Genomic DNA, 23,998 nt, shown 5'->3' on the forward strand with positions numbered 1-23,998 from the left:
ACATGCTGGGGTGGGTGCCCCCTGCACATGAAACACACACACACACACACACACACACACACACACACACACACACACACACACACTTAAAAAAATTAGAGAAAGATACATCCAAGATTATACTGTTGGGAGAGACTCTTTAGAGAAACTGCTATTGTCTCTGACTGGCAGAGATTGCAGGAGGCTGGTAAGGCACAGTCAAGGCCATTGCTTACCCAGGAGTGTGAGATGTGTGCCCCCAAGGCATTGGGGAGGGTTATTTTAGGGAAGTTTCCTAAAAGGAAAGGGTTGTTTGCCTTTTTTCTTTTTATCAGTCCTCACAAATAATGCTGCTAGCATTTTTCTTTTCTGGGTCATTTCCTGACTTTTATTACAACAAACTCTAATAGAACCAAATTCACTTGTTGGGAGAGAGTCGGTAGACGGATGTGTGTACTTCCAGGAGAAAAGCGTGAAGACACAGTCCGTGTCCTGGAAGACACATTCCTCCAGAGCAATGTAACGCCCTTGGTGCCTGGGGGTGCTGAGCAGTAGCTGTTTTGAAGGGGTCTCAGCTAGCACATTTCGGCGTAGATCGTCCCGAAGGGCTGGCTGGCTCTGGGCTTCCAGTGCTGGCCTCTTCCTTTGCAGAGACGGGGAACTGGTTTCATCGTGGTGGGGTTGGGAGGCAGCTAATGTTTTTCTCTCTAAAGGAATCATCTCGAAGAGTCTGATTAGCATGGTCAGAAGCACTCCGCTTTGTTGGAAGGTTTAATAGAGTCCTTTTTTAAAACAGAGATTGTTTGTTTTATTCATTCGCTCATTAAACAAAGTGCTGAATACACAGATGGCTTCAGACAATTTTTGCCTCAGTAAGTGGGAATGATAGACATGCTTTTACTAGAATGGCAGGACAAACTGCCACAGGAGCACGGGCAAGGGGGCCATCAGTTCTGTGAGGTGATATTTTTGTTTTAGTATTTTTCTAAGTCCTGCTTGAGCTGTGTCTTCAAGAACTGAACTGACAGTTCTGCTGAGGGAAAGAATTGTTGCTGCTGATGTTGTAGCTGCTGTGGTTGTGGTTGTAGTTGCTGTGGTTGATGTTGTAGCTGCTGTGGTTGATGTTGTAGCTGCTATGGTTGATGTTGTAGCTGCTGTGGTTGATGTGGTTGTAGCTGCTGTGGTTGTTGTTTGGTTGGTTTTTTGTTTTGTTTTTTTTTCACGAGACACTAGCAAGCATGCAGGCAAGGCGGCGTGGGACAGCTTGGGGCTTTAGTAGGAAGTGTGGGTTCCAGGGGCTGGGGACAGGGACTGTGATTTCAGATTGTGGAAATAAACATAGAAAAATGATGAGTGTTTGAGAAGAAAAATTTGGATAATGTGCAAGAGATAATATCCAAAATTTTGGATAATGTGCATTGCTCTGGAGGAATGTGTCTTCCAGGATAATGTGCAAGAGAAGACCTTAAAATGTGGCTTCTGACATTCATCAAATCTGACATACAAATATGAAAACCTAGGTCAAAGGTCACAGTGGCTGGAGAGATGGCTTAGCAGTTAAGCTGCTCTTACAGAGGACCCGAGTTCAGTTCTCAGCACCCACCTCTAGGAGCTCACAACCACCATAACTCCAGCTCCAGGGGAATCTTGCGCCCTCTTCTGGCCTCTGTGGGCACTGCACTCATGTACACAAACCCACACATAAGCATACACACATACATATAATTTAAAAATTCATCTTTTTAAAAAAAATCACATGAAAGTCAAAATACAAATACTGAAAGAGTCTATTTGCACATAAAAATGAAGGACTAATTTCTAGTCTATCTAAAGGAGTCTTGCAAATCAATGAAAAGAAGACAACCATATAATGAAAATTTACAAAGATTTATAGGGAAGGAATACAGGGGACAGACAAGAGGTCATCAGTTAAAGGACTTGCTGCTAAGCCTGAATTCCTGAGTTTGGTCCCAGGATCTACATGGGGGAAGAAGAAAACGATTGCTTCAAGCAGTGTTCACACACACACACACACACACACACACACACACAGAGAGAGAGAGAGAGAGAGAGAGAGAGAGAGAGAGAGAGAGAGAGAGAGAGAGATGTAAGTATGACAAATATCCCTTTTCCAAGGAAATTCAAGTTCAATAACAGGATTCCACTTTCCATCAACAGACTGACTAAAAAGAAAGTCTTGGGCAGCCGCTGACAGTGATGTGTGCCCGTACTGCTGATGGGAGAGTAAATCTTATCCAGTCATTTAAATGAGCAATTTGGAGGAGTGTCTATTGAAATAACTGTAAATTATAGGGACCCAGAAGTCCAATTCTTGGAGTCTTTTTCCAAAGAAATGTCTAAGAAGGGAATTCGCTGTAGTGTTAAAATAGGAAACTGTAACCACCCTAGATGATGGTAATAGAGCTGTGTCACTGTGCGTCTCTGTTCTAGATGAGGACATTGTGCCACTTAGTGTCATGGAGTCTGAGACATGATGATGTCACTGCGGAGGGTCTCAAACAAATGTGACGCCAGTTTTCAGAAGCCACACTGGGCCAGGGAGATGAGGCTTGATGGGTAAAGGTGCTTGCTGCCAAGCCTGATGACCTGAGTTCGATCCCCAGGACCACACGGTGGAGGGAGAGAACTGACTCCCTCACATACGTATACACATACACACGGTGATCTATATGGTGGTCAGTACTGATCCTCACTTTGACTGGACCTAGAATCACCATGGAGACAAAGCTCTGAGCATGCCTGTGAGTTTCTAGATTTGGTTAATTATGATGAGAAGGCCTACACCAAGCGTGGGCACCAGTGTTCCCTGTGTTTGAGTCCTGGCCTGCATAAAAAGGAGAAGGTGAGCTGAGCATCAGCATCCATCGGTCTGCTGCCTGACTGTGGATGTCATGGGACCAGCCGCCTCCTGCTGCATGACTCCCCACCATGATGGACGGTACCCCCAAACTGTGAGCTCAAATAAGCTCTTCTTCCTCGAGTTGCTTTTGTTGGGAATTTTGTCCCAGCAACGAGACCTAGAAGTTATGCAGTGTGCATGTGCACAGGACACACAGGAGGAAGCTAGGGTGGGGAAGCAAAGACACACAAAGTCTTATCTATAATACTGAATTGTACCAGCGTATATTTACGTTCAAAGTCAGTAAAAACAAATCTAATACATATACAGCAAATTTAAAATAACAGGGACAACAAGAAGAAGAAAAGAAATGCTTCAGGTAAATGTCATGAACATATTGAACATTTTAGTATGTTATTTCCCTCTGAATTGTTTTTCACTATATTAATATTTTATGTTTATCTCATGTATTTTAAGTTTGACAAGTAATAGTTACTTTTTAGAAACCATCTTGGAAGGGAAAAAGTAATATATATAATTTTATATCTTTACATTTATGACATTATAAATATATGTAATGTATACTGTAGCCTAGGAAAGCCTTAAACTTGTTTTGTAGCCAAGGATGAACTTGAACTCCTGATCTTCCTGCTTTTACTTCCACGTGCTGGGATTCTGGGCATGGGTCACCATATCCAGTTTAATTCTGGTGTAGGGATTGAGCAGAGGGCCCCGTGGAGCTTAGGCAAGCACTCTGCCAGCTGAGCCGCATCCCAGCCCTGAATTCCCTCGTTCTAAGCTTAGTTCTTGGCCCACCTTTCTGTACTCATTTTAAGACATTTTCTGCACATATAGTTCAAGTACATAGGCATGATGTAGGTGCACTGGAGTGTGTCTGTAGTCCCAAGGACTCAGAGGCTGAGATGGGAGAGCACACACATTTTGTCATTTTGTACATATATACATTTAAAGGGATTATAATCTTATCTGTGTGTGTATGTGTGTGTGTATGTGTGTGTATGTGTGTGAGTGTGTGCACGCGCATACATGTTCATGTGAGGGTATGTGCATGTGTGTGTGTTATAGGGTATAAATGCACATATGTACATATGCATTTGGAGGGTAGAGATGAATAAATAGGTTCCATCACTGGGCTGGAATTAGCCAAATAGGCTAGGCTGGCTGGCCATGGAGCCCAGGGATCCAGCTGTCTCCTCTGCCCTAGAGGCTCTTTTATGTAGATTTTGTGCTTTGAACTCAAGGTACTCTGTGCTTTTAAAAAATACTTATTTAGCCAGGCCTTTAATCCCAGCACTCAGGAGGCAGAGCCAGGCAGATCTCTGTGAGTTTGAGGCCAGCCTGTTGTACAAAGTGAGATCTAGGACAGGCACCAAAACTACATGAAGAATCCCTGTCTCAAAAAACAAAACAAAACAAAAAAAAAAAAGAACAAAAAATATTTATTTATTTATTTATTTTGTCTGTGTGTGCATTCATGTGTGTGCACGTGTGGAGGTCAGAGGAAAATCTCCATTGCCAGTCCTCGACCATCCACCTTGTTTTGTCAGGGTCTGTAGCTTGCTGCCTCTGATGCTAAGCTGGCTAGCCTGCAGGCTTCTGGGAAATTTCTTGTCTCTGTATTCCATTTCACTGTATGATTGCTGGGATTGGCTCTACCACCACCAGCTTTACATGGGTCCTGGGGATTCAAACATGGGTCCTCAGGCTTGTGCAGCAAGCGCTTTACTGGCTGGACCATCTCCCTGACCCCAGGCAAATGGACTTCTGCTCTCCGTTTCTCACTGTGTCTACTTTCAGGGGACAGGCTAGCTCGTGGCTACTGTTGACTGGCTGTTTCACCTCATTTTATTCTCAGAAACTCCTGATGAGTTGGATTAGGAAAGTTACTCAATATGAAGATGTTCTCTTAGTTGATGTAGTAGTGACTTGAACTCTGCCATCAGGACAGGGGCTTAGGGCTCTGCGGGGGTCAGCAGAGGTGAGGTGACCCCACAGCATGAGACCCGGCTCTCCTCTCCCCTTCCCCCTTACACCTCCAGCATCTCTGGCAAGTGCGGGTTTGGAGGAGAAGGTGTGACTCTGTCGTTTCTTCCCATCCGACACATTTATTCAGTGAATCAGACCTGAGATCAGCCTCTGGTTCCCAAATGTGCATTTTGGGTGAGAACATGAACAGAAGAGTTCAGATAATGGCCTTTGGCGACTCATCTCTTTTTTTTTTTGGTCATTAGTCAGTGAGAGATCATACAGTGTATAATGGCTTAAGAGAAGCATCCAGGGTGTGTGTCAGACTGCTCACATTGTGTTTTGTAGAATGCGCCCCCTAATCTGTTCTGTGCGGCTCTGAGTGAGTACTCAGACAATAACGATATTTGTAGGCAGCCAGACTGAAGATAGAGAGAATCCACTTTGGATCTCAGATGATGCTGTAGGACTCTTTTGAAATAAGTAAAGGCAGGGTGGGATTCAGTAGGTACTGTACCTGCAGCATGAGCATGAGGGCCTGAGTTCACATTCCCAGAACTCACTTAAGAAAAACTCCGCGGCTAAGAGCACTAACTGCTCTTCCAGAGGACCTGGTTTCAGTTCCCAGCACCCACATGGTGGCTCACAATTGCCCCAAACTCCAGTTCCAGGTGATTAAGCACCCTCTTCTGACCTCTGTAGGCTCCTGGCTACTCAGTGCACATACCCATACTCAGGCACACACATACATACACATAAAATAAATACTTTTTCAAAGAAAAAGACAGATGGACCAGTGAGATGGCTCAGTGGATAAAGGTGTGTGTGGCCAAGCCTGATGACCAGAGTTTGATCACCAGGACCTTCATGGTAGAAGGAGAGAACTGGTTTCTGCAAATTGACCTCCGACCTTCACATGTGTGCTATGGTGTATGCATGCACACACGCACACACTCATGCACGCACACACCACGTTCAGTCAAAGCTAGTTTCCTGAGGAGGCTTAGAGGCCCTAGGTGACCGGCCCATGCCACCTCTCTGCCACCAGCTCTCTGACTTCAACTCTCTCTTGCATGAATGAATGACTTGGAGATTGGGTTTAGGTTTTTAAACAAAGCTTGGCAGTCCCCAACACTCACTTTATAGCAAAATAAATTCAGTGATCTGTATAGAAGGAATACGTTTATATAGTCAGCTTCATAATCTTGTGTGGACTGGGCTCTGGCAACAATTGCCCAGTGGTCCTGAGTGCTTATGTATTCCAAAAGGAGTTGAGAAATACGATGAAAAAGTGCATTAGAGGGGCTGGGGAGGGCTGAGTTGGTAGGCTGCTTACGGCATGATCCCTAGTACCGTAAAAACTAGACATGGTGGTGCATGCCTATAACCCCAGCATTTGGGAGATGGAGGCAAGAAGACCAGAAGTTCAAAGTCACCCTTGGCTATACAGCAAGGTCGGCCTGGGCTGCATGAGACTTTATCTCCAAGAGAGACAGAGAAATGGAGGGACACAGATTAGTTAGTGTCCGTCCCCCTCCATAGGCACCGCGTCTGTGTCTCTGGTTATCAGATGTATTTCTCTGCCTGCAAGGAAGTCCCCTGTATGCCCAGAGGCAATTCTGTGCCTTATGAGGATTTTTTTTTTCTTTTGCCAGCCAGAAAACAAAACGCTATTCTGATTATCCACCGTGGGAAAGATAAGCGTCCTAGATTGTCGTGTTTCCTTTTGAACTGTCCCTGGAAAGCGGAGTACAGAGCTCAGCAGTGGCTTCTGAACTGCACACGTTTCCCCCACTTGCCTTAAAGCAAAGTGGCTTGTTTAGAAGTGACCTCGAGGTGAACTTGTGGTGACTTTTCAAATCGTACACATTACAAAAGGCAAATGGTGCACTTACGCATGGGTTGTTATTTGTCTTGCTGTGTTTGCTTTAGGCAAGCGTGAGGAGAAGGAAGGAACATCCGCTTTGTAGTCAGGCAGCAGCAGCAGCAGCATGAAAAACCAACACCCATCACCACTGACCTTGGTGGGGTGGAAGCCTCAGTCTTCTGCTCCATTAAATGGGGATGTCCATGCTGACCTGGCAGGATTGCCCTTGGGCTTTGGGGAAATGACCTGGCAAGGCGTGTAGCACACCTGTTATTCTAGCACGTCTATGCTTGATCATTAATCCCATTGCACCAGAAGTGTAGACACGGAGGCTAGGGAGATGGTTCAGTTGGTTGGGGGCTGGTCACTCTAGTGTGCCGACCTGAGCTCCCATCCCTAACAACCCACATAACAAGCTGGGTGTGGTGGTGTGCATCTCTAATTCCAGTGCTAGGGAGGCAGACACGAAGGCCCCCTGCAGCTCATGGGCCAGCCATTGGCCAAACAGGGGAACTCTGGGTTCAGTGAAAGATGCTGTTTCAGAGAACAAGGTGGAAGGTCTTGAGAGATGGCGCGGCAGTTAAAAGCATGTACTGCTCTTCCGGAGGCCGTGAGTTCGGTTCCCGGCATCCATGGTAGGTGGCTCACAAATGCCTCTAACTCTAGCTCCAGGGGATTCGATGCCCTCTTCTGGCCTCTAAGGACACTTGCACTCCTGTCCACATATCTACACGATTATAAAAATTAAATCTTTCAAAAAGAAAGAAAAGCAGGTGAGTGATTGGGAGAGACACTTGACATTGGCCTCCGTCCTCTACATGGACATGTACACACATGAATGTGTACTCATGCACACATGCACACACACACACACACACACGAACACTACACGCATACACCACACATATACACACTTACAAAAGAAACTGGATGCTGAACAAATTTTTTTTTTTTTTTTTGGTTTTTCAAGACAGGGTTTCTCTGTGTAGCTTTGCGCCTTTCCTGGAGCTCACTTGGTAGCCCAGGCTGAACTCACAGAGATCCGCCTGCCTCTGCCTCCCGAGTGCTGAGATTAAAGGCATGCGCCACCACCGCCAGGCTTGAACAAAATGTTATATCCCACATAAGGTAAGCACTTGTGGTACCTGGACTTCCCACAAGGCAGGCACTTCTACCGCCCTGACTGCTGGCGTCTGCCAGTCAAACCCTCAGCTCTGCAGCGGCCCAGGAAGGGCTCTCATTTTCCCAGAATCCCTTGCCTCCCCGTCTCCTTTTCCAGATGCCTTATACCTGGGTAAGGGAACCAGAGCACGTGACCTGTCGCTTTCGTGTGTCCTTCTTTTTCCACTCACTTTGTTTTCCAGGTAGGAAAAGTGAGCTCCCAAGACAGCAGGTCAACTCACACTTCCCATGTGCTCTGGGCACAGCTTGCTTCAAGTTCGGGTACAGCACAGATGGAGGCAGAGAGGCCGGACATGGTCTCTGGGTAGAGTGGTCTAGCAGAGCCCGTTTTTGGCAGTTTGGATTTTCTAGATACGGAGCTCAGTCCCAGCCGATGACTGCCCTGCCACCGGTCTAAGTGAGGTACCTTCCAGCGGTTCTAGCCTGCATTCCTTACAGAGGCCAGGCAGTAGACGGTGCCTGGCTGCCCTCGGTCAGCCACCAGGTGGCAGCAGAGTCTGCCGAGGACCGGAAGCCGGGGGCAGAGCCTGTGAGTCATTTATCATTTATTCATCACCTGGAGTGGGTGGTTGGCCCGCCTGCGGGTGGCTGGCCTTGAGTCCTTTAGCTCAAAGTCAAACCCGTTAGCGTGCTGCTGGTGTGGCCCTTGACAGTGCTCAGAAGTGGTGGTGAGATGGCTAGTGTCTAAGATTTGATTTAACGTCGAAGTCAGGGCCTGAGTCCTCAAAAGTCTCACAGCACAGCTTCCGTATTGCGCCTCTGATATTCTTGCTGGTGTGTGCGTGTGCGTGTGCGTGTGCGTGTGCGTGTGTGTGTGTGTGTGTGTGCATGTGTGTTTGTGTGTGTGTGCATGTGTGTGTAGGACAGCAGTTGACATCAGGTGCTTTCCTCAGTAGTTCTTCACCTTAGTTTTTGAGACAGAGTCTCTCCCTGAACCTGGCATTCACTGATTGGCTAGACTTGCTGGCCAGGGAGTTGTGTTACCCAGCTGTTTCCAACCCCCTTCCGCCCCACTATACCTGACTTGACATGGATGCTGGGGATCAAATTCGGGTCCTCATGTGAGTCCAGCAAGCGCGTGGCCAACTGAGCCACCTCCCCAGCCCCCATCCGGCTGATTTCTAGAATGTCAAGGATGTGCTAACGCTCCATAGAATGCCCTGCTTATGTGTGGAGGGTTATTTTTCAAAGCTGAGGCCTGAAGATGGCGAGCCAGTTCTAGAAGCCCCGCTGCCTGATGCCTCCCGGGACACTGCAGCTGTGCAGCCGCATTTGGCTCCGTGAGGTTCTAAGATAAGCCCCTTCCCTAGCCAATGGCAGGCACAGCCCCTGCTCAGCAGGGGATTAGGAGCTGTCCTCTAGCAGAGGCACTAGCAGAGCTTTGGAGGCATGGGAACACCTGTGGCAGGGATTTGGGAATTCCTTTGAAGAAGGGGACATCCTCTCTTTCTTCCTGAAGGCTGAAAATTCTCATATAGGATGGGAGCAGTGCAGCTGCCCCCAAGTCCTGTAGAAAACCCCATGCTCGACTTTCAATTACTTTGAAAACTAAGAAACTTCACATTCAGGCCTTGTGTTAGAACTGAGAATGAGGATGTAGATATATTATTAAAGGGGGATTCGCTAAGTTGGCTTATATGACCGGCTGGGTGGTCCAGCAATGGCTGCCTACGTTCTGGAGGAGCTGAGAACCCAGCAGATACTCACTCTGTGAAGCCAGAGCTGAGGGCCTGGAGGATCCCTGGAGAGCCACTGGTCCTCTGGAAACCTGAAGAAGCTGGGTTCTGATGTCAGTGCAGGATGGAGTGGCAGCGGCAGTGACAGAGTAGATGCACTCACCAGCAGGAAGCAGAGGCAGGCAAACGGCAGTGCTTTTTCTGTGTTCTTTGACAAGTTTATACAAGTAAATAATGCATCTTGATCATCTGCACCCCAGCTCCCCCCTCCCCTTCCCCTCAGATGCCCCCAATGACTCCCTTTGTATCTTCTCTCTCCCTCTCCAGCTCCTTTTTTTTAGTAGCCCACTGTGTCCCATCAATGCTCCTGAAGGAATGTTGGCTGATTTTGTGCAGGTTACCACAGCTGCAGTGAGTTCACACACGCACTGGCCACCTTGCTGAGATTACAAAGGAACACCACCATATCGTACTTTTTCTAAAGAAGTGTGGGTTCTGGGATCAAACTCAGGCAGATGCTCGGGCTTGTTTGGTAGGTGGTTTACTGACTGAGCCACCTGCCCAGCCGGGGAAGGGATCCCTTCTGTCCCTCCTGGTGTACATCGGAAGGGTCCCCACTTCCCTCCGAATAAAGTGCCCTCTCCCACCTCTTCCCTCACCACCTTCTCGGTCCCGCCTTGTCTAACAGCCCGCCACCTCCTCACTGCCTTTCCTGGACACGCCAGGTCACCACACCGCTCAGAATTCTCTCTGCCCTCTGGAGTGCTCCACTCCCCAGCCCCCTTCCAGACTCCATTCTATCCTGTGAAATGTTGCCCAGGATCACATCCCTAAGACCTTGCCTGTCCCATTGCCTGTCCCCAACCCTCCCAACCCTCCATCCCACTACCCAACCCTCTACCTTCCCACCCCACTGCCCAACCTTCCCAACCCTCCACCTCACTACCCAACGCTTCCAATCCTCTATCCCACTACCCAACTCTCCCAACCCCCTACCCCACTGCCCAACCCTCCCAACCTCCCACCCAACTACCCAACCCTCCCAACCCCACTACTTAACCCTACCCCACTTCCCAACCCTCCACCCCACTACCCAACCCCCACCCCACCACTCCGCTGCCATCTCCAGTCAGTAGACTGAACTCGATCTTTCTCCCCTTTTTGCTAACACGTGCCTCCTCAGGTGTCCTGCTGAGGATGATGGCTGATCCTAGCTTGTTAGGGTTGCCAGGTTCTGATCCCAGCACCTGCGGACACAAATCAGCTCTCACCTGAACAGGCAGAAGTATTAGTTTATTCTGGAGCCAAATATGAGTGGCTCAGGGACACAGATTTAGGTCACTCCAAACTCCATCTTCGAATGTGGAAGTCATTTCATGTTGTCTTTTATGGTAACAGACAGTGATAATCAAGGTATTTTTCAGATACCTGGGTGGGACACCCCAGAGGTGGGTTACAGCCCAGCAGAGAGACCTTAGCTATAGGCCTCAGATGGGATTCTTAGCCCTTTGATGGTAGAAAATAGGCTTTTGTTAATACATCCCGAAAGGTTTAACCCATTAGTCATGGGATGTTAGGTCTGGCAGACGTGGGCAAGGAATGGCTATTTAGAGAGCTAAAGATGGCCCAAGATAAATTATGATTAGGCTGTGAACCTGGAACATTCCAACCTCTCCATGTCGCTGAAGTTTCAGTCAGTCAGCCAGCCTTTGCAGACATGACTTCTTTCTAGGAGTTCTCTCTCGTAAAACTGTGACCATGTCAGCTTATTAGAACCTGGTAATATGCTGTGACTTGCTTTGTTTTGCGTGGAAGGGATGGGTCTCAGGACCTAATGCATGGTCAAGCCTGTGCTACTGGGCTGTGCTTTTCCTACATCTGCACTCCCTGGCACATACTGGGAATTAACAGAAGTGTGGATCCGTTTATCTGTGTGTGGATGAGTCAGTTGCTCTCCATCTTACATTGTATATTCTTCTGGAATTTACTGGGCTTTCCAGAACTTATGTGAGGAGATTCAAATACCAGCAGTAATCTCCAGGTACATCAGCCACTGTACAGCTGATTGTACAGTTTGCTCAGCAAGATTATCTGTGCCTCGCCACAGGACCACAGTCTCTACATGTGAAGTCCCTGCTACGCTTCGGGTTATGTGTCTGGTGATTTATAAACTTAGCTGGCTGGGAGTCTGGGATGTAACACAAGAGACAGAGGAGATGTTCCAGCTACTGAAGACCTGACACATAGAAAGGGGGGTAGGGTAGATCCTTGGGTGGGGTGTGCAGCAGCCGTTGAAGTCATTTAATGAGACCTTCTCCCTGTCCCCGGAGATGCCTGCACTCACCCACAGATAGCTGTGTACCCCGTCCAGGTCTTGTCTCACCACTGTGATTTGTTGTGGTAGAAATAAGGAAGGAGTCTGGAAGCCGTTAAGGTCACTTTGTGCAGAGACCATGGCACTACATCATGCTGAATAAAACTCGATCGTTATGCCGTCATTCTTTCCAGAACACACTGCAGATAATTCTAGAAAGTGTGTGTGTGTGTGTGTGTGTGTGTGTGTGTGTGTGTGTGTGTGTGTGTGCATGTAGAGGCCAGAAGTTAACAATGAGTGTTATTCCTTAGGAACTAGCCTTATTGTCTTTTGAGACAGAGTCTTTCACCTGGGACTCACCAATTAGGCTAGGCTGGGTAGCCAGCAGCCCCAGGGGTCTTCCTGCCTCTGCCTTCCCGGTTTTGGGATCACAAATATGCACCACCATGCCCAGCTTTTGTTTTTGTTTTTTGTTCATGGGTGTTTTCCTTACACGTATGTCTGGACACCACTTACATGCCTCATGCCCATAGAGGCCAGAAGAGGGCAATCTGCTGCTCTTGGATGAGAGTCACACATGGTTGTGAGCCTCCATGTGGGTGCTGGGAACCAAACTCAGGACTTCTGGGGAAGCAACCAGTGCTCTTAACTGCTGGGCCTTGTCCCCAGATTTTTATGTAGGTTCCTGGCAGGGGCTCAGATCCCCATGCTTGCATGACAAGCATTCCTGACAGCCATCGGCCCAGACTGAGGTATTTGAGGAGCCCTGTGACAGGTCTTTTGTCTCTGTCCTCAGAAGAGCTCCCCCATGGAGCGTAGATATCACACCCGCTTCCAAGGAAGAGCACCACAGCTCAGCAAGTTAAGCTGCCTGGAGTCTCTTATTACCCACAGACAAAGAGCTGCTGCCTAGAGGTGTCCAAATCTAAACCCACTCACAGGAAACCGGAGTGAAATCTTTTAGAAAACGGACACCTGAGAGATTCCATAAGTAAATACCTGTGGTCTATTTATTTTTAAAGCCGTATTTGTCCATGCATGTGTATTTCAATTTTTTTCTTATGAAAGTGTTTTTTAATAAACCGATGTAGTCCAATGCTGTCACATAAAAATCCCGTGCTATATCCAGGTAGCAAAAGCAAAGGTTCCTGGTGTTTCTATGTAAACAGTGAGAATGACAGTACCACTTAACAAGACATTACCTTCAGGTGGGGAAGATGCCCTGAGGACTCCACAGTGGAGAATGCATGTGTGTGGACACGTAGATTATAAAATCTAACCACTGAGTGACACGCTCAAGCCGTGTGTGTGTGTGTGTGTGTGTGTGTGTGTGTGTGTGTGTGTCTGTGAGAGAGAGAGAGGGGGGGGGCACTTTGGGGAATTGGTTCTCTCCCACCATGCGGGTCCCTGGGATTGAACTCAGGTTCTCATGTTTGATAGCAGATGTCTTTAGCCACTGGACCATCCCACCTACCCTGAGTGTGGTGTCTAAAACCTGCTTTCTCCTCTTAGAATAGCAGGGCATCTATGAATCCATCAGGGACGACCTTCACCGTGCTCATGAAAATCTAGGCCATTTCAACCTGTGGTTACCTGAGGCTGGACTTTCTGGGAAGCCCCAGTGTCAAATTTCAGTCCCATTTGTCAGAGTACCCATTTCTATTCGGGGATGGTGTAGAACAACAGAAAGATCCTCAAGTCTGAGTCCTTAAATGTTTCAAACCTGAGATGGATGGAGGGAAGGAAAGGGGGTAGAGACAGGCAAGCAGAACGCAAGGATGGCGGAGGGACGGAAACGCTGGAACGGTGCAGCGGCCAGGCTGGGCTCCCAGGAGTGTGGGGAGAGGAGGCTGTAGCAATGGAGGGCCCTGTGGAGCTTTTCTTGCCAAGGTATTACGTAACCCACAGAATGGGAGGGCAGGGGTGGCCACCCAGGCTGTTGGCTCAGCTCCTGTGTTTCCCCGACTACAAGTCACTGAAGCCACCACGGGCATCCAGCCAGAGCCTCAGAAGAGTTGCTCTCAGCATCCCTCAGGCAGCTCCCTGGGCAGGCAAGGGGCCTGTGATGGTTATACTGCTCATCATCTCGACAGGAGCTAGAGTCACCTCGGGGAAAACCTCTGGACGTGCCTATGAGGGAGTTTCTAGATCAGGTTAATTGAGGTAGGAAGACCCACCTTAAATGTGGTCTGAGGGTCCCAGACTGGCTAAAACAGTGAGAAAGTGACCTGAGAACCAGCATTCTCCTCCGGGGCTTCCTGACGGTGAGTTCCGTGTGAGCAGCTGCCTCGGGCTCCTGCTACCACGGCTTTTCTGTCATGGTGGACCATCCCCTCTGACTGTGAGCCAGAGGAACCCTTCTCTCCTTAAGTAGCTTTGGTCATGACCAAGGCAGCTTGTAAAAGGAAGTGTTTAATTTGGGGATCACAGTTCCAGGGGGTTAGAGTCCATGACTATGGAGGTAGGGAGCCTGGCAGCATGCAGGCAGGCATGGTGCTGGAACAGTAGCTGTGAGCTCACGTCTTGATCCACAAGCATGAAGGAAAGAGAGCTAACTAGGAATGGCATAGGCTTTTTGAAACCCCAAAGCCCTCTGCTAGTGACACACCTCCTCCAATAAGGCCACACCTCCTAATCCTTCTCAACGAGTTCCACCAACTGGGGACCAAGCATTCAATTATATGCACCTATGGGGGCTTTCTCGTTCAGACCATCACAGTTCGGTAGTTTGTCAGCACAGAGAAAGGTAACTCATATAGGGGCCTATTGGTCAATTGTCCAGCTAAAGGTTTGTGACACCCTTCCAAGGCAGTTGGAATTTCAGTTTCTTCTGTGTACAGCCTCAAAGAGAGAATGTCAGATGCAAAATTCGTTCTTAAAGAGGGAGTTAGGTGAATTCCCCCAAGGTCAGGCAGATAGCTGGCTACTTCAGTCTTGAGGCATTGAGAGTGAAAGCAGCTAGAGCCATGGCCCATTTGGTAGAATGCTCTGACCTGTGTTCCGTCCTATAAACCCATAATACACATATAAGCCAGGTATGGTGGCACACGCTTGCAATCCCAGCACTAAAGAGGTAGGGACAGGAGTCCTAAGGCTTGCTGGGCAGAAAGCCTAAACTAGTTGGCTGGTCCCAGGCCAGTGAAAGACCCTGTCTCAAAAACAAACACATTCAAAACCAAATTAGGGAGTGTGTAAGGAGTGACATCCGAGGTTGTCCTCACACGCACATGCACACATATGCACGTTGACCTGCACACACTGACAATTCTGGGTTATGACACCTTCATCTGATTCTCATTTCTTCACAGCCCTCAGCACTGCAAAACCTGGATTACTTTTTAATCTTCTTTCCTATTTTTGTTATTCTGCTGTTGGGCTGATTATGCAGAGCTGCGCGTGTTGTTGATTCTGCGACACCTGTTCTCTGGGGACAGAGACAGAGCTCTGCTTTCAAACCTTCCCCTTGATCCTCTCACAGAGCGATGCACGGGTGCTCACCCTGTCCACCAAGACCCTAGAGACTGACACTTTACATGGGCTTGTCACATGAGCCACACCAGGCAGGAGGCTCGGAGGCACCAAGATCCCAAATCTATTAATACCCTTTAGCCCTCTGTCTCAAATGGTAAAGGAATAAATGCATGGGGAAAAATCAGCCTCTCTGCCAAAGAGGACAGAAAGCAAGTTGGCTGTGATGGTGTCACCTGGAATCACCTCCAGGGAAGTGCTGCATCACTCCAGATCAAGGACCGCAAGGAGGCCTGGTGAGTGACAGTCCTGTTCTGGCTGTGTCTCAGACAGCAAAGCCTCAAAGCAAAGTGAAAACAGATTCCTGCACAGGAGTAAGGGAAGTTGTGAGAGCCTGCTCTCTGCTCCAGGGTGATGGTCCTGAGTCAGAGTAAGGGAAGTTGTGAGAGCCTGCTCTCTGCTCCAGGGTGATGGTCCTGAGTCAGAGTAAGGGAAGTTGTGAGAGCCTGCTCTCTGCTCCAGGGTGATGGTCCTGAGTCAGAGTAAGGGAAGCTGTGAGAGCCTGCTCTCTGCTCCAGGGTGATGGTTGTGAGCACATCCACAGAGAATGCCTCCTTTCGTGTCTCATTTATGCCAGTTACTCAGGACATCTCCAACTTCTTCAACTTTTTACAACTTAATGGCCTTTCCAGAACTTTCCAGGACATGGACAGCCATGTGTAACTATCCTGGAAGGCACGAAGATAGTCTAAAGAGACATTGTGCCTGTCACTTTGGTTATCAGTGGATCCCAAGAAATTAGAATTTCCCCAGCAGTCTCCTGCTAGGGGAAGGAAAGACTTGGAGCAGGTGTCTTCCTGGGTGGGGGTGTGGGGCTGGGGGCTTGTCTCCAGGAAGAGACCACACAGTGCTGACAGCCTGTCAGAACACCCTGCAGCAGAAACTGGAGCCCAGACAATGCTGGGTCAGTGACGGGCAGGACCACACCTTGACCAGGACTGTTTGGCTCTGCACACCTCTTGCTCCCTACTTAAACCTGAACCTCACGTCAGGACCCTGAAGATGGACTTACAGGGAACCTCTTGATTTGTCCCTTTTTCAATGTGACCACAGTGAATCAATCTCTTCTTTCTGCTTTTCACTATTGTCTGTTGAACTGGCCTCTTGAGGATGGGTTCCCAAGCTGAGCCTCCCTGCCAGGACTCAAGATGCTCAGTTACGCTGGCGGACTAGGGTGACCTTGGGTGACAGATGAAGGAGAGAGCTGCCCTGAGTCCTTCACAGGTCTGCTGACTGAGGGCAGAGGCCACTTCAGCCTGTGTCATGTCTTCTCAGAGCTCCCCCAGCCCCTTTCTACATGTTTTGTTTTAAAAAAGAGAAAACGTGTGTTCTCCGATAGGTTTTCTAGACCAATAGAGTTTAATCTGTGATGTTTTATATACCGTGTATGTGTGCACATGGAGCATGCATGGTGGCCAGAGGACAACTGTGGGAGGTATTTCTCTCCTTTCTACCACGGGGCTCCCAAGATTGCGCTCCGCCTGCCGTCAGGCTTGCCTGGCAAGCACTTTCCCGGGTGAGCCATCCCACTGGCTTTATTTTCCTAGTCACCTCCTTCAAATGATACCAAGAAGGTGTCTCTGAGCTATTCTGAGACTGATGACTCTGATTCTGGATTGATCTGGATCTTGCTTCCCGAGACCTTCCCCCAAACTACTTGCTGACAGTGTGGTTAATTCCCGGAAGGCTGTGAGGTAGGAACGGGTTCAGTGACTCCCACTGCTGTGTCCGGGAACACGTGTGCCTCCATGTTGCAGATGCACAACAGCTATCTTTTGAGTGACTAGTTGAATTAATGACTGCTGAGCGGTGAATGTGGATTTGCATTCTTTGTGTGCAGATCCTTTCTATTCTTCATTTAGAACCAACGTAAAGCCCCAGACACAGTACTGAAAAGCACACCGTGGATCTGTGCGGCTTTAGATACTTGCTGTACAGCTTCCCCCATCTTTGCCTCCCTAGAAGTAGACACCAGCCTCAGGGCTGGGTTTGGAGCTCATCTCTGAAGCCCTCGCCAACCTACGTGAAGTCCCGTGTTGGAACCCCAGCATAAACCAAGCATGCTACACATACCTGTAAACCTAGCTTAGGAGGCAGAGGCAGGAGGGATCAGAAGTTCACAGTCTTGGGTACACAGCAAGTTCCGGGCCAGCCTGGAATACAGGAGACCCTACCTCAAACTAACAAACAACAGCAAAAACTATCCTGAATATTTTTCATTATCCTTTTTTTTTTTTCTTCAAGACAGGGTTTCTCTCTCTTTTTTTTTCTTTCTTTCTTTTTTTTTTTTTTTGTTTGTTTGTTTTTTGAGACAGGGTTTCTCTGTGTAGCTTTGCGCCTTTCCTGGAACTCACTTGGTAGCCCAGGCTGGCCTCGAACTCACGGAGATCCGCCTGCCTCTGCCTCCCAAGTGCTGGGATTAAAGGCGTGCGCCACCACCGCCTGGCTGAGACAGGGTTTCTCTATGCAGTTTTGGTGCCTGTCCTAGATCTCACTTTGTAGACCAGGCTAGCCTCAAACTTACAGAATTCCACCTGTCTCTGCCTCCCAAGTGCTGGAATTAAAGGCATGTGCCACCACCGCCTGGCTTCTCTCTCTCTCTCTCTCTCTCTCTCTCTCTCTCTCTCTCTCTTTTTTTTTTTTTAAAAAAAACACAGTTTTAGAAATCATATGTCTAGCACTGATATGGTGTCCCAATGGATAAGGGCACCTGCTACAATGCCAGGCAACCTTCATTTGATCCTGAGTCCCACATGCTGGAGAGAGAACCAGCTCCTGCAGGTTGTCCTCTGAACGTCCCCACCCCATGAACTGTGGCGTGAATGCATACATTACATACACACAATAAATTAAAAATGTATAAATAAATAAATGTAATTTAAAAAATTTAATTCACACTGCTAAATAATAATGTTTGCCTGTGATTGTGTCTAATCATTATAAAAATAATGTCAAAAGGATATAATCTATTTGTTTTTAATCCATCATGCTTCCTTGAAACACAGCTTTAAAAGCCATGTAACTATGCATCCCTCAACAGTATGTTATCCAGTTTTTGCTTAGCTTCTGAGGTCTATGTAAATGGCAACTCATGACATATGGTATTCTGTGACTTGCCGTTTTCCCATCCCATGTTGTGTTTTCAAGTTTCACTCAGCTATAGATTGTTCATCATTTGAACGGCACAATATATTCATGCAGGCTCCTGTAGATTAAACCCGAGTTGCTTTCTAGTGTGGAGCAATTATGCATAATAATGCTATGTACATTTAAAAATACATGTGTGTGTGCACGAGTGCATGTCTGCACACATACACACACATACACAGCATATGTGGAAGCAGAGGACAACCTAAAGGAGTCAGTTCTCTCCTTTCACTGTAGGGGTTCCGGGAATGGAACCTGGGTCATCGGGCTTGGCAGCAAATGCCTTTCCCAGCCAAGCCATCTCACCAACCTACTAGGAACAATGTCTGAAGTGACAAGGGGTAGTGAAGGAAGAGACACGGGATGTTCCAGATAGACCAGATCTGAACAGACAGCAGCAAAGAGAAAGGAAAGGGAGAGTGGGCTGTGGTGGTCAGACAGGGAGGCCCTCCGCACAGAAAAGATGAGAGAGTTATCCCAAAGGCGGAGGGAAGGGAACAGTGTTTGGGAAGGAGGGCTTGGCGGATGGGCCAGAGCAGTTTCTTTTTCATGGGCTGTGTGAAGTGTTCAGGGTTCTCTCTCTTGTTTTACGCTGCATGCACACTGGCGTGAACAGTTATGTTAACAACTACGTGTTTTTCCTTGGAGTTCTTTGAATGTTAGATAACTCGTTGAAAAGAAGGAATACCCTCTTTCTTGGAGGGTAAGGAGAGGAGGATAGACTTTGACTTTAAGTATTTTTTTTATTAATTCCTTGAGATTCTACACATGCGTACAATGTGTTTTGATCATATTTACGCAAACTCTTCTTGGACCCTCCCCATTGTGCTCTCTCTCTCTCTCTCTCTCTCTCTCTCTCTCTCTCTCTCTCTCTGTCTCTCTCTCTCTGTCTCTCTCTCTCTGTCTCTCTCTCTCTGTCTCTCTCTCTCTCTCTCTCTCTCTCTCTCTCTCTCTCTCTCTCTCTCTCTCTCTCTGTCTGTCTCTGTCTGTCTGTCTCTCTTTCCCAGGCGGCTGCACGATTATCTGTCATTGTCTTTCACAAATGTCTCTGGCTGAGCACTGTCGTGTGTGCCTAGAATCCCAGTGACTTGGAAAGGTGAGTTCAGAGAATTGAGTTCAAGACCAGTCTGGGCAACTTAAGATCAAAAACCAATAAACCAGGCATGGTAGCTTCCTGCCTGTAATCCCAGCAGGTGGGAAACTGGGGCAGGAAATTTGCCAAGAGTTCCAGACTGCCCTGGACTACCTCATGAAACCCTCAAAAAGAAGGGAAGAAAAGGCTCAGTTGTTTGCTTTGCAAGCATGAGGCCCTGAGTTTGAACTCCAGAGCCCAGTAAAAAAAAAGCTGGACACGGGCTGGAGAGGTGGCTCGGCAGTTGAGAGCACTGGCTGTTCTTCCAGAGGACCTGGGTTCGATTCCCGGCACCTGCATGGAGACTCAGACATCGGGAGAATCCAGTTCCAGGAGACCTGATGCCCTTTGTTGACCTCCTTGGGCACTGCACGCACAGGATCCATAGGCATGCATAAAAGCAAAACACTTACACACTTCAAAAATATTTTTAAAGTGGGACCCAGTGGCATACGCTTGTAATCCCCGTGCTGGGCAGGCAGAGAGGGAACCATCCCCAGGCTCATTTGCCAGCCAGTCTAGTGAGCTGGTGAGCTCCAGGCCTCAGTAAAATGACCTTTCTCAAACCACTAAGTGATTGGCTCTTGAGGACTGACAGCTGATGTTGTCCTTTGACCTTTATATGTGTATGCACATGCACACTTGTCCTCCTATACACACACACACACACACACACACACACACACACACACACACACACACAGGTCAACAGCAACAGTTGGCTGTTTCTAGCATTAACCCCAGGTGACTATAAATGTTTGACTCATTTCCAGAGTTCAGAAAAAGTTGATTCTGTCCATTTGGGGGGGCAGTTTTTTCTTTCCTCTTTGATCTTTCTTTCTTTCCACATCCTTCTCCTCTTCCTGCCTTGCTCCTCCTTCTCCTTATGCCTCGAACTCCTTGTGTAGCTTGGGGGTTGGGGTGGGGGTTCTACCCTCCACCAAAGGTGAAACCATACAGCATTGTTGATACAACATTTGAAAACTTGTATTTGAGGCATACGGAGTAATGTGGTCGAAATGTGGATCATATGCATAGCTTCATCCTCCGTAACTGTGTATGTCATGTACCCCCCACTCTTGCCGATATGACCACACATGTCCACACACACATGTCCACACACACACACACACACACACACACACACACACACACACACACACACGTCCACCTCCCCAAAAGGTGCTCATGTCCATGTCCAGTGGTCTCTCTTCCGATTCATTACTGAATTCTTTTCTGTATCCCTCAACTTCTCTCTCTTCAGGCATGAATGGATTCTGAGCGTGTCCCTTTTGTGTCCTTCTGGGGCTGACTTCCTCTGGCTCAGCATGAAGTCTTTGTTGGTGAACTAATAGTTTTATGTATCAATAGCTCCGTTCTTTTTACTATGCAGGACTTTCAGAAGAGTGATGAATTTGTTTGAGCTAGAATTTTTTTCCGGAATTTTCTTCAATACAACTGATAACTATTCTATAAGTTGTAGCAAAAGCACTTTCTTCTCCCCCTCCCCCTCCCTCCTTCCCTTCCTCCCTCCCTCCTCCCTTCTTCCCTTTCTTCCTTTCTCCCTCTCTCTTTCATTTTTCAGGATCTCTGTACTCCAGGCTGCCCCAAACTTATGGTGTAGCTGAGGAGAACCTGGGGCTCCTCATCTCGCTCTCTTGACTTCCAATGCTGGGATTGCATGTTTGCGCCTCCCTCCCCTCCAACGTCCTCTCCTGATTTTACCAGCAGGGAGCTATAACGTGAGAACCACTGCACATCTAGCTTCTTCTTATATGACTCCTTAAGTCACCTCCTGCCTGAAAGATCAACTACAAGAAGGGGAGTCAAAAGCAGTGCAAGGGCTGGCAAGAGGGCTCAGCAGGTGGAGAAGCTTGCTGCCAAGTCTGGTGACCTGAGTTCGATGCCCGGGGCCCCACACGGTGGTGGCAGGAGAGAACAACTACTACAAGACATCCTTTGAGATGTGCACTGTGGCGTCTGTGCACCCATGCACATATACACGTTTGCACATGCACACATCAACAAATAAATGTGGCTGGTAACCGTTGAGTAGCTGCTAGCCAAGGGGTGCTGCAGAGCCTGTCAATTGCAAGCAGTGTTCTGATTTCAGGGAAATTAAAATATGCAAGCTGTGTGTCTCTGAATCAATAAAACGTGTATCAGGTTTCCATATCTGTGTGGGTCTGTTTTTAGGTTTTCTGTTCTATCTATTCCTGGGCTTCCACCACATTGTGTTAATTAGGATAACTTTAAAATACATCTTGATATTTGGTAGGGCACATTTCCATGTCTGATTCGTCACGAGTACCTTAACTTGACTTGGGTTTTCAGTTTCTCTTCAGAGACGTTGGCACCAGCTTCTGGAGAGCCCGTGTTCACACCCACCCTCCCTGTGTTTGCCAGGCACACCTTATTTTGGCTGACCTCATAATATGGTCATAACATTATGGCCTTGGCCCCTTGCTAATCTGTCACCCTCCTCCTTCTACGGTACACATTGTGTATGTATATGGTGTGTGTGTGTGTGTGTGGTGAGTATGTGTGTGTGTGTGTGTGTGTGGTGAGTATGTGTGTGTAGTGTGTGTGTGGGGTGTGTGTGTGTGTGGGGTGTGTGTGTGTGTGGTGTGTGTGTGTGTGTGGTATATGTGTGTGTGTGGTGTGGTGTGGGGGTAGTGGTGGTGTATGTGTGTGTGTGGTGTAGTGTGTGTGTGTGGTGTATGTGTGTGTGTGGTGTGTATATGTGTGTGTGTATGTGTGTGTGTGTGGTGTGTATGTGTGCAGTATGTGGTGTGGTGTATGTGTGTGTGTGGTGTGTGTGCTGAGTGTATGTGCATATGATGTGTGTGTGTGGTGTGTGGTGAATGTTTGTACATGGTGTGTGCATGTGGTGTGGTGTGTGTGTGTGGTGTGTGCACATGCAGAGGCCAGAGGAGGAGGCCAGAGGTACAAGCTGGCTAAAGGAAGCCCCAGGGTCCTTGCTTCCTCCTACCTGTAGGACAGGTTACAGAAGCACTCAGACAAGCCTGACTTTATTATTATTTTTAATAGTTTACTTATTTTTGTTTTGTGTGTATGGGTGTTTTGCCTGTATGTCTATACACCATGTGGGTGCCAGAAGAGGGTGTCAGGTCTCCTGGAACTGGAGTTACAGACAGCGTGGGCCACCATGTGGGTGCTGGGAATTGAACCCAGGTCCTCTGGAAGAGCAACCAATGCTCTTAACTGCTGAGCCATCTCTCCAGCCCCCAGTCCTGGCTTCTTGTGTGGGTTCTGGGGTCTGAACCCAGGTCCAGATGCTGACATAGCAAGTGCTCTTACCCACTGAGCCATCTCTCCAGGCCACCTTTTCAAAGTAAAATCCTCACTGTGTGCCCCCAGCCACTTCTGAATTGGAGTCTCACACTTCAGGTTTCTCTGCCCCTCACGGTCATCTCATAGCCCGATATTGAGCAGCTTGAGACAGCCCACACTCCCGGAGTCCACTGATGCACTAACCCTGCTTGCTCTACATGCCAGTTCCCTCTGGTGGACGCTGTGATGAAGTCAGTTGCCCATCCCCCCACCGCTTGCCTCCCGACTGACCCCGGTGCTCCCTCGTGTGGCCAGTGCCTCTCTCTCTCACCAGCCCTGTGAGTACAATAATTCTTTATTGGCAGCACTATAACAAAATACTAGTGAAACCTATTAAATAGCTGGACATTTTTTTTCAAAAGAATTATTGGGCTTTGATCTCGTTGAATATATAGATAAATTTAGAGAAAACTGGAATTTCACACATGGAATTTTCTTTCCCAAGATCATATATAATGCTTTCAATCAAATTCTGTCATTTTGTTAAAGTTCTTCATCGTATGTATTAGATTTTATTCTATACAGCTTATATTCTTCTTGTCATTGCAAAACTCATTTTAAAGTCGTTCTTTTTCTAAACCACTATTGTTAGCATATGAAAATTCAGGGTTTTTTTTTTTGTTGTTTGTTTGTTTGTTTGTTTTGAGGCAGAGTTTCTCTGTGTATCCCTGGTTATCCCGGAACTGGATCTGTAGACTAGGTTGGCCTCAAACTCAGAGATTTGCCTGCCTCTGCCTCCTGAGTGTTGAGATTAAAGGCGTGTGCCACCACCACCCGGCCATTTTTTATTTTCTTAAGAGAAGATCCTGAAGGTTGAACAATCTGTCTGTCTATCTGTCTGTCTGTCTATCCACCCATTTATTTATTTGGGGGCAGGGTGTCACATTCCCCAGGATAGCCTCAAACTCCCTTGACAATGGAGGCTGACCTTGAACTCCTGAAACTCGTGCCTCCAACCCTCTCCTCATGAGTG

General features: G+C 47.8%; 1 protein-coding gene across 1 annotated transcript in view; it reads left to right on the top strand.

The window, feature by feature from the left end:
- The window catches only part of C11H2orf76 (chromosome 11 C2orf76 homolog), a 116,254-nt gene that overhangs the window by 69,043 nt on the left and 23,213 nt on the right, over positions 1-23,998 (top strand). The gene's annotated exons all lie outside the window — the stretch shown is intronic.

The sequence above is a fragment of the Peromyscus maniculatus genome, chromosome 11 (genome assembly GCF_049852395.1).
Source record: "Peromyscus maniculatus bairdii isolate BWxNUB_F1_BW_parent chromosome 11, HU_Pman_BW_mat_3.1, whole genome shotgun sequence".
Taxonomy (NCBI): domain Eukaryota; kingdom Metazoa; phylum Chordata; class Mammalia; order Rodentia; family Cricetidae; genus Peromyscus; species Peromyscus maniculatus.